The sequence below is a fragment of the Scyliorhinus torazame genome, chromosome 31, assembly GCF_047496885.1.
Source record: "Scyliorhinus torazame isolate Kashiwa2021f chromosome 31, sScyTor2.1, whole genome shotgun sequence".
Taxonomy (NCBI): Eukaryota; Metazoa; Chordata; class Chondrichthyes; order Carcharhiniformes; family Scyliorhinidae; genus Scyliorhinus; species Scyliorhinus torazame.
In genome coordinates this window covers 25,454,228-25,465,666 of record NC_092737.1, presented here as the reverse complement: position 1 = coordinate 25,465,666, position 11,439 = coordinate 25,454,228, and positions in this window count along the sequence as shown.

The following is an 11,439-nucleotide window of genomic DNA, read 5'->3' as shown; positions in this document are numbered from 1 at the left end:
AAATAGTAAACTGGCAGGCAGTGGCGCGGTGGGTGGTGATTTGTTCTGTTCTCAGTGTAACATAAACGGCTTCCTTGTGGCGCACTTGACAAAGGAAGGTTCAGACGTGGAGATAACTTCAACACGTTTATTAAACTTCAACACGTTTATTAAACTATTTACACTTCTATTACTCGGGTTCGACACTCCTGCTAATCCGACTATAGCTACCCAGGCTGACTAACCAGTTGCTGCAATCCACGTGGTGGGAGTGATATTGAATCAACTCTGAATCTCTACTCACTGACCGTCTCCAATGGAAAGAGGCAGATCACGTGCGTGGTGTCCTTTATATATGGATTGGTGTAATGCCCCCCTATGGTCGTGTCACCTCCATGCGTATCATGAATGTCCATTGGTCGTGTCCTATCCAACTGATCTATTGGTTGAGTGTGTGTGTGAGATGTCTCCGGTGCTCCCTCTAGTGTCTAGCTAGCCTACATGCATTTACATTGATGCACATCACCACAGGTGGCGCGGGGGGGGGGACAGTGGTGGCTTTATTCGAAAAGACGCAGAGCAAGGCTAGAATGGTTTGTGAGTCCTTCCATCTGACACCAATTAACTGCAACGAGACAATAGCAGGAAGGTCAGATGGTTTGGCTGATAAGATGGAATCTAATACAGCGAAATACACTGATGCATTTCGAAAGGATAGAGAGAGGCAATGCAGACTTAATGGCACAGTGCAGGCACAGAGGGACATGGGTGTTCAAGTGCATAGATCTTTGAAGGTGGAGGAACATATAGTTCACAAAGCACAAGGCGTCTTGGGCTTCTAAAAAGGCGTCAATGACAAAAGCTGGAATGTGGGGGTAGGAGGAGGGATGGCTGTTCGGCCCTACGAGCTTGCTGCAATATTAAGATTGAGGCTGACCTGGTTGTGCTCTCAGCTCCAGTTTAATGTGTGCAGCCCTTCTCCCCTGCCCGCCAGTGACCCTCCGCTCCCTGGGCGAACAAACACATGTCCAATCCTGCCTTGAATAAATTCAAAGATCTGGCCCCCACTACTTACTGAGAAAGAGGGTAAGAGGGTTCCACACAGGGACAATACTTTGGGAAGAAAAGTGTTTTCTCAAATGTCTTAAAATGGAGATCTCTTACTTTTTAAGTATGTCCCCTAGCTCCCCTACAGGAGCAACCATCGTTCAGGTATTCCCGCCCCTTCCTATTGAGTCCCCTCAAGATCTCACATGTCTCAATCAGATCGCCTCTCATTCTTCTGTACTCCCAAGGGGTATAGGCTAAGCTGACCAACCTTTCAAGCAGGGAAGCTATGCTGAACCTCTGTAAAGCTCTGCTCAGACCAGAATGACAGCATTACCTCCAGTTCTGGTCACCGTGCTTTACCGTTGTGGCGGGTCCTTGAGGGAGAGCCCAGGCAGTTTACCAGGAGGAAGGGATTTGGCTGAAAGGCCAGCGTAGAGACGTTGGAACAAAGGGAGATCCGAAAGCGGAATGGCGGCACAGTGGTTAGCACTGCTGCCTCACGGCGCCAGGGATCCGGGATCAATTCCCAACTTGGGTGACTGCCTGTGTGGAGTTTTCACTTGCTCCCAGTATCTGCGTGGGTTTCCTCCAGGTGCTCCCGTTTCCTCCCACAGTCCAAAGATGTGCAGGTTAGACCATAAGACATAGGAGCGGAAGGCCATTCGGCCCATCAAGTCCACTCCACCATTCAATCGTGGCTGATTTCAACTCCATTTACCCGCTCTCTCTCCATAGCCCTTAATTCCTCGAGAAATCAAGAATTTATCAACTTAGGTCTTAAAAGACACTCAACGTCCCGGCATCCACCGCCCTCTGTGGCAATGAATTCCACAGACCCACCACTCTCTGGCTGAAGAAATTTCTCCTCATCTCTGTTCTAGTGACTCCCTTTTATTCTAAGGCTGTGCCCCCGGGTTCTAGTCTCCCCTGCAAATGGAAACAACTTCCCTCCGTCCACCCTGTCTAAGCCATTCATTATGTTGTAAGTTTCTATTAGATCTCCCCTCAACCTCCTAAATTCCACTGAATATAATCCCAGGATCCTCAGACGTTCATCGTATGTTAGGCCTACCATTCCTGGGATCATCCGTGTGAATCTCGGCTGGACCCGCTCCAGTATGTCCTTCCTGAGGTGTGGGGCCCAAAATTGCTCACAGTATTCTAAATGGGGCCTAACTAATGCTTTAGAAAGCTTCAGAAGTACATCCCTGCTTTTATATTCCAAGCCTCTTGAGATAAATGACAACATTGCATTTGCTTTCTTAATTACGGACTCAACCTGCAAGTTTACCTTTAGAGAATCCTGGACTAGGACTCGCAAGTCCCTTTGCACTTCAGCATTATGAATTGTGTCACCGTTTAGAAAATAGTCCATGCCTCTATTCTTTTTTACAAAGTGCAAGACCTCGCACTTGCCCACGTTGAATTTCATCAGCCATTTCTTGGACCACTCTCCTAAACTGTCTAAATCTTTCTACAGCCTCCCCACCTCCTCCATACTACCTGCCCCTCCACCTATCTTTGTATCATCGGCAAACTTAGCCAGAATGCCCCCAGTCCCGTCATCTAGAACAGCTGTGGCCCCAACACTGAACCCTGCGGGACACCACACGTCACCGGTTGCCATTCCGAAAAAGAACCTTTTATCCCAACTCTCTGCCTTCTGCCTGACAGCCAATCGCCAATCCATGTTAGTACCTTGCCTCGAATACCATGGGCCCTTATTTTACTCAGCAGTCTCCCGTGAGGCACCTAATCAAAGGCCTTTTGGAAGTCAAGATAGATAACATCCATTGGCTCTCCTTGGTCTAACCTATTTGTTATCTCTTCAAAAGAACTCTAACAGGTTTGTCAGGCACGACCTCCCCTTACTAAATCCATGCTGACTTGTCCTAATCCGACCCTGCACTTCCAAGAATTTAGAAATCTCATCCTTAACAATGGATTCTAGAATCTTGCCAACAACCGAGGTTAGGCTAATTGGCCTATAATTTTCCATCTTTTTCCTTGTTCCCTTCTTGAACAGGGGGGTTACAACAGCGATTTTCCAAACCTCTGGGACTTTCCCCGACTCCAGTGACTTCTGAAAGATCATAACTAAATGCCTCCACTATTTCTTCAGCTAACTCCTTTAGAACTCTAGGAAGTAGCCCATCTGGGCCCGGAGATTTATCAATTTTTAGACCTCTTAGTTTCTCTAGCACTTTCTCCTTTGTGATGGCTACCATATTCAACTCTGCCCCCTGACTCTCCTGAATTGTTGGGATATTACTCATGTCTTCTACTGTGAAGACTTACGCAAAGTACTTATTTAGTTCCTCAGCTATTTTCTTGTCTCCCATCACTAGATTACCAGCGTCATTTTGGAGTGGCCCAATGTCTACTTTTGCCTCCCGTTTGTTTTTAATGTATTTAAAGAAACTTTTACTATCATTCCTAATGTTACTGGCTAGCCGACCTTCATAATTGATCCTCTCTTTCCTTATTTCTCTCTTTGTTATCCTCTGTTTGTTTTTGTAGCCTTCCCAATCTTCTGACTTCCCACTACTCTTTGCCACATTATAGGCTTTCTCTTTTGCTTTGATGCATTCCCTAACTTCTTTTGTCAGCCATGGCTGCCTAATCCCCCCCTCTGATAACCTTTCTTTTCTTTGGGATGAACCTCTGTACTGTGTCCTCAATTACTCCCAGAAACTCCTGCCATTGCTGTTCTACTGTCTTTCCCACTAGGCTCTGCTCCCAGTCAATATTAGTCAGTTCCTCCCTCAAGCCCCTGTAGTTACCTTTATTTAATTGTAACACCTTTACATCTGATTCTACCTTCTTTCTTTCAAATTGGAGATTTAATTCTACCATATTATGATCACTGCCTCCTAAGTGTTCCCTTACTTTAAGGTCTTTGATCAAGTCTGGCTCATTACATAACACTAAGTCCAGAATGGCCTGTTCCCTCGTGGGCTCCATCACAAGCTGTTCCAAAAAGCCTTCCTGTAAACATTCAATGAATTCCCTTTCCTTGGGTCCACTGGCAGCATTATTTACCCAGTCCACCTGCATATTGAAGTCCCCCATGATCACTGTGACCTTGCCTTTCTGACATGCACTTTCTATTTTGTGGTGCATTTTGTGCCCCAGATCCTGACCACTGTTAGGAGGCCTGTACATAACTCCCATTATGGTTTTTTTGCCTTTGTGGTTCAACTCTACCCACACAGACTCCAAATCGTCTGACCCTATGTCGTTTAGTGCTATTGATTTAATTTCATTCCTAATTAACAAGGCAACCCCGCCCCCTCTGCCCACCTCTCTGTCTTTTCGATAGGTTGTGAATCCCTGGATGTTTAAATGCCAGTCCTGAACCCCCTGCAACCATGTCTCTGTGATGCCTACCACATCATACCTGCCAGTCACAATCTGGGCCACAAGCTCATCTACCTTGTTCCGTACACTGCGCGCATTTAAATATAGCACCTTTAATTCTCTGTTGACTGTCCCTTTTTGTTTTCTTAGTGTGGTGGACCTTGGTTTACTGAGCCTTTCCATACATTGTCATATTTTGTGGGATGGGGACTATCGCAACCTCTCCAGAGTTCTGTCTTTTCGTGCTTTTTTGTATTCCGAAGCAGCTACACTTCCCACTGATTACTTCACCTCTTGGTTCCCTGCCTTTCCCTCCACCACCCCCCCCCCCCCCCCGCCAATCGCTCGTTTAAAGTCCTATTGACCACCCTATTTACTCTTTTCGCCAGAACATTGGTCCCAGGTCGGTTCAGGTGGAGACCATCCCAACGGTATAGGTCCCCCCTGTCCCAAAACTGATGCCAGTGTCCCATGAAAAGGAACCCCTCATTCCCACACCACTCTTTCAGCCACTTGTTAACTTTCCTTATTCTTGCCTCCCTATGTCAATTTGCACATGGCTCGGGCAGTAATCCGGAGATTATGACCCTTGAGGACCTGTTTTTTTTTTTTTTAAATTTGAATCCTAGCTCTTTATAATCTCTAAACAGATCCTCTTTTCTAGACTTGACTATGTTGTTGGTACCAACATGGACCACAACTGGATCCTCCCCCTCCCTCTCCAGTATCCTTTCAAGCCGGTCAGAGATGTCCCGCACCCTAGCACCGGGCAGGCAACATACCATGCGGGACTCTTTACCCTGCTCACAAAGGATACTATCTATCCCCCTGATAATAGAATCCCCTACAACGACAACTTGCCTATTTACTCCCTCCCCTTGAATGGCTTGCTGAACCATGGTGCCTTGGTCAGCTGACTCATCCTTCCTGCAGCCCTGTCCGCCATCCACACAGGGAGCAAGTGCCTCATACCTGTTGGACAGGGTCAAGGGCTGAGGCTCCTGAGTTCCTGACTGCTGGTTCCCTTTACCTGCCTGACTTGCAGTCACACCCTGCTGTCCCTGGCCACTGGCAGGATTTAAACTACTTACTCTGACAGGTGTGACTGCCCCCTGAAACAGTGTCCAGGTAAGTCTCCCCCTCCCGGATGTGCCTCAGTGTTTGAAGCTCAGACTCCAGCTCATCAACTCTGAGCTCTCGGAGCTCTTCGAGCAGCCAACTTACTGCAGATGTGGTCGCTGCAGCTCGCAATGGGATCTGCCAGCTCCCACATCGAGCAGCTCAAGCACATCACCTGACCATCCATCACTAATTAATTAATTTAATTTAAGTTTACGAGTTTAGCTGTGTTTTTTTTTTAAATTTGGGGCAGATTTGCTATCAACCAATCAGATCACAGCTTCCCTCAGACGTCACTTACGGAAAAAAAAATAGGAAGTTACCGTTAGGTTTTTATACTCAGAGACTGCTCCTCCTCCTCCGAACGGCTCCCGAAATTAGGCCCGAAGAAAGTGAGAACACAAAACAGTCGGGAAAAAGCACCTTCTCCCACTCTTCACCGAATTACCTCTCTGCACCAAATTACCAAATTCTCACTCTGTCTGTGTCTCACTCACTCAGGCTGTGTCTCCTTGACCTGTGCAACGCTTACTGAGTGCGCTTTCTGTCTGTCTTTTATACAGACTTTAGGATGACTCACACTAAAACTTCAAAGAGAAGAATACAATGTGTACCTTTGTGCCCCTTAACAGGCCTCAGGTGACTGCCAGATAACTGCCTCTCAGCAATTAGGGTGGGGGCAGCTTCAGCCAATCAGACACTAATCTACACTGCACTTTTAACTGAAAAACAACAGAATTAGATTAACCACTTACCTTTCCTGGTTACCTCACTGCACCAAATTACCAAATTCTCACTCGGTCTGTATCTCTCTCACTCAGGCTGTGTCTCCTTGACCAGCGCAACGCTTCAGGTTAGGTGGATTGGCCAAAACTAAATTGCCCCTTAGTGTCCAAAGGTTAGGTGGGGTTACTGGGATAGGGCGGGGGAGTGGGCCTGGGCAGAGTGCTCTTTCAGAAGGTCGGTGCAGGCTCAATGGGCGAATGGCCTCCTCCTGCACTGTACGGATTCTATGTTTCGATGAAGTGTACAAAATAATGACAGGTTTAGCTGTCAAGGACATATATTTGTATGGTACCCCATACATAATTAAACCCCTCAAGCTGTTCCACAGGAGAATTATAACAAATACAAATGCAAGCCATGCAAGGCGAGATGATCGAAGGCTCAGTAAAGGGCAAGATTTTAAGGAGTATAAGCGAGGGAATGCCAGAGTTCGAGGCCCAGGCAACTGGAGACACGGGAACCAATGGCGGAGTACTTAAAATCGAGGATGTACGAGGGGTAATAATTAGAGAGCGCAGAGATCTCGACTGGCTATGGAGCTGGAGGAGATTACAGAGATCGGGTGGGGGTGAAGCCATGAGAGATTTGAAAAAGAGGGGAAATTTAAAATCGGGATGTGACTCGAAGGCTTGGATGACCTCACGTTTACAGAGGCAAGAATCTGGAAGGCCAGCCAGGAGTGCAACGGAAGAGCCAAGTCCAGAGCTAATGAAAGCCGGAGGTTTATATTGTGGCAAAACAGAGAACCACATTTAAAAAATAAAAAAAAAATAAAAAAAAGCTGAGGGACAAATTAAAGGCGAAGACTCTTAAAGGGATACTTCCGGAATTATAAAGCAAATCACCAATGAAAGTTAAAAGTTCAAATCACAGTGCGATTAAAAGGGTTGATAAGCTGTGGTCCCTACGGTGCCCACCGAGCACAGCAGGCATGAGGGATCCAGCAACAGGCGAGTTGAGGCAGGGTCAAAGTCATGCAAAGGTCATGAGCTGGAAATAGGCACCTTTGATGACGGTGTTGCTGAGTGGGATATAGACATAGAACATACAGACCTCTACAAGAAAGCCAAAGAAATCCATCAAAGATGCCGAAAGACAGTACCGGACCAAGCTCGAGTCCCAGGCTAGCCGCACTGATCCCCGCCCTCTAAGGCAAGGTCTGCAAGACATAACGGGCTACAAGATGAAGGCATGTAAAATCGGCGGCTCCAACGCACCCCTCCCTGATGAGCTCAACGCATTCGATGCCCGCTTTGAGCAAGAGGTCAGCGAGAGCGAGCCCTCCACCCCAGAAGCTGCGGATGAACTTGTATCGGAGATCACCACTGCAGACGTCAGAGCAGCCTTCTCGAAGGTCAACCCACGGAAAGCCACTGGCCCAGATGGGGTACCCGGACGAGCACTCAGGTCTTGCGCGGATCAGCTGGCGAGGGTATTCGCAGACATCTTCAACCTCTCGTTACAACAATCAGAGGTCCCTATCTGCTTCAAGAAGACGACCAACATCCCTGTACCAAAATAAAAGTTAAGCAGCGTGCCTTAATGACTATCATCGAGTGGCTCTGACATCCATCATCATGGTGCTTCGAAAGGTTAGCCATGGCATGAATCAATTCCAGCCTCCCGGATGGCCTTGATCCACTACAGTTAGCCTACCGCTGCAACGGGTCCACAGCAGACACCATCTCCATGGCCCTACACTCTGCCCTGGAACACCTAGATAACAAAGACACCTATGTCAGACTCCTATTTATCAACTACAGATCAGCCTTTAACACCATTATTCCTACGAAACTAATCTCCAAACTCCGTGGCCTTGGCCTCGGCTCCTCCCTCTGTGACTGGATCCTGAACTTTGTAACCCACAGGCCACAATCAGTAAAGATAGGCAACAACACCTCCTCCACGATCATCCTCAACACCGGTGCCCACAAGGCTGTGTCTTCAGCCCCCTACTACACTCCTTACACACCTATGACTGTGTGGCCAAACTCCCCTCCAACTCGATTTTCAAATTTGCTGATGACACCACCGTAGTGGGTCGGATTTCAAACAATGACGAGACAGAGTACAGGAATGAGATAGAGAATCTGGTGAACTGGTGCGACGACAATAATCTCTCCCTCAATGTCAAACGAAGGGGATTGTCATCGACTTCAGGAAGCGTAGTGGAGAACATGCCCCCGTCTACATCAATGGGGACGAAGTAGAAAGGGTCGAGAGCTTCAAGTTTTTAGGTGTACAGATCACCAACAGCCTGTCCTGGTCCCCCCATGCCGACACTATAGTTAAGACAGCCCACCAACGACTCTACTTTCTCAGAAGACCAAGGAAATTTGGCATGTCAGCTACAACCCTCACCAACTTCTACAGATGCACCATAGAAAGCATTCTTTCTGGTTGTGTCACAGCTTGGTATGGATCCTGCTCTGCCCAAGACCGCAGGAAACTACAAAAGGCCGTGAATGTAGCCCAGTCCATCACGCAACCAGCCTCCCATCCATTGACTCTATCTATAATTCCCGCTGCCTCAGAAAGGCAGCCAGCATAATTAAGGGCCCCACGCACCCCGGACATGCTCTCTTCCACCTCCTTCCGCCAGGAAAAAATACCAAATACTCAAGAACAGCTTCTTCCCTACTGCCATCAGACTTTTGAATGGACCTACCTCGTATTAAGTTGATCCTTTCTCTCCACCTTGCTATAATGTAACATTATATTCTGCAGTCTCTCCTTCCTTCCCTATGTACGGTATGCATTATCTGTACAGCATGCAAGAAACAATACTTTTCACTGTATACTAATACATGTGACAATAATAAATCAACTCAAATCAAAGGAGGTCATTCGCCCATCGAAGCTGCACCGACCCACTTAATCCCTCACTTCAACCCTATCCCCTTAACCCAATAACCCCACCTAACCTTTTTGGACACTAAGGGCAATTTAGCATGGCCAATACACCTAACCTGCATGTCTTTGGATTCTGGGAAGAAACCGGAGCACCCGGAGGAAACCCACGCAGACACGTGGAGACTCCGCACAGACAGTGACCCAGCAGGGAATCGAACCTGGGACCCTGGCACTGTGAAGCCACAGTGCAACCAATATGCTACCATGCTGCGGTAGAGATGGCTAATCTTGTGCTGTGAGGCATGATGGGGAAAGAGGACAATGGCCAACATTAAAGAGGCCAACAGACAACTGCAGCTCTCCGCAAAATGAACTGCATGGGAACAGGCAGAAAGACAACTTGCAACTACATATTTCCCTCATACCACTATGTTTTGGAACAGCAAGAACAAGGCTATCTCTCTCTCTCCATCTCTCTCACTCAAGAACAAATGATATCTATAAACCACAGATTGCTTAACTTAAACCTTACAAAATTGCAAGCACTTCCGAGATTCACCAGTGATAACCCCAGGGATCAACCTTCGTAAAGCACGCCACCATTTGAAAGCTCACGATGGACACTCTCCAGAGTGGACCTGGCCAAGTTTTCTCCAAGCGGGCAGCATACGTTTGTTCAAGTTGTGGCTCTTGCAACTGGATAAATAAACACGGAGCTAAAGTCTGGGATATAATAAAAGCCGTGGAAAAGAAGTAAATCAAACTTGCAAGGAGTATTCAATTTTGTCCGTTTTCGTCATTTGAGGTAGAGGCACCAGCAGAGTGAACAGGTGGGAGGAAGCTCACCAGGGGGGGGGGGGGGGGGGGGTGGTGTGTGCAGCTCAGGGGCCGGGAGTCCTGCGGCAAGTAACTCACGTCCTGACTCTCCAAAGACCGTCCACCATCTACAAAGCAAGTCAGGAGTGTGAGGGAATACTCTCCACTTGCCTGGATGAGCGCAGCTCCAACAACACTCAAGAAGCTCGACACCATCCAGGGCGAAGCAGCCCCGCTTGATTGGCACCCCTTCCGCAAATATTCACTCCCTCCACGACCAACGAACGACAGCAGCCGTGTGTACCATCAACAAGATGCACTGCAGAAACTCACCAGGACTCCTTCAGCAGCGCCTTCCAACCCACGGCCATCGAGGACAAGGGCAGCAGATACCTCAAAGCATCACCACCTGGAGGTTCCCCTCAAAGTCACTCACCACCCCGACTTGGCGATATATTCAATCAGTCGCTGGGTCACAATCCTGGAACTCCCTCCCTCTGCCTACACCACAGGGACAACAGTGGTGCAAGAAGGCAGTTCACTCACCTTTCCTCACAGCTAATGCCCTCCATACCAGGCAACATCCTGGTAAATCATTTCTGCACCCTCTTCAAAGCCTCCATATCCTTCTGATATTTAAAAAAGTACCTGAATGGGCATTTGGAGGGTGAAAATCAGCTGAGCTACAAGAATAGGGCCAGGAGCAGGCCATTCAGCCCTTCGAGGCCAGGCTGCCATTCAATGAGACCATGGTTGACCCTCTAGCTCAACATCATTTGACCATAAGGCCACATGGACGGCACGGTAGTACAGTGGTTAGCACGGTTGCTTCACAGTGCCAGGGTCCCAGGTTCGATTCCCAGCTTGGGTCACTGTGTGGAGTCTGCACGTTCTCCCCGTGTCATCGCGGGTTTCCTCCGGGTGCTCCGGTTTCCTCCCACAAGTCCTGAAAGAAGTGATGTTAGGCGAATTGGACATTCTGAATTCTCCCTCCGTGTACCCGAACAGGCGCCGGAGTGTGGCGACTAGGGGCTTTTCACAGTAACTTCATCACAAGTGTTAATGTAAGCCTACTTGTGACATGGATAAAAGATTATCATCCTTCTAAACTCCAATGAGTACACACCCAAAGTCGTCAACCGCTCCGCATATGACATGTCCTTCATTCCAGGGATCATTCTTGTGAACCTCCTCTGGACCCCCTCAAAAGATCAGCTCATCCTTCCTTAGATACGGGGCCCAACATGCTCACAATATTTCAAATAAGGGGGCTGCACTCTCTCTGTACCCTTGATGCTGTTAATACATCAACCTCAATCTTGAACATAACAACTATGCCTGCACAGCCCTCTGGGGCAGAAACGCCAACGTTTCTATGGGGATAGAATGGAACCGACAGGATTTCTCTACAGAGGAGCTGTGAGCCGAATGGTCTCCTCCTGTTCTGGATTGGCTCATCGGAGCCCAGAGCCATCT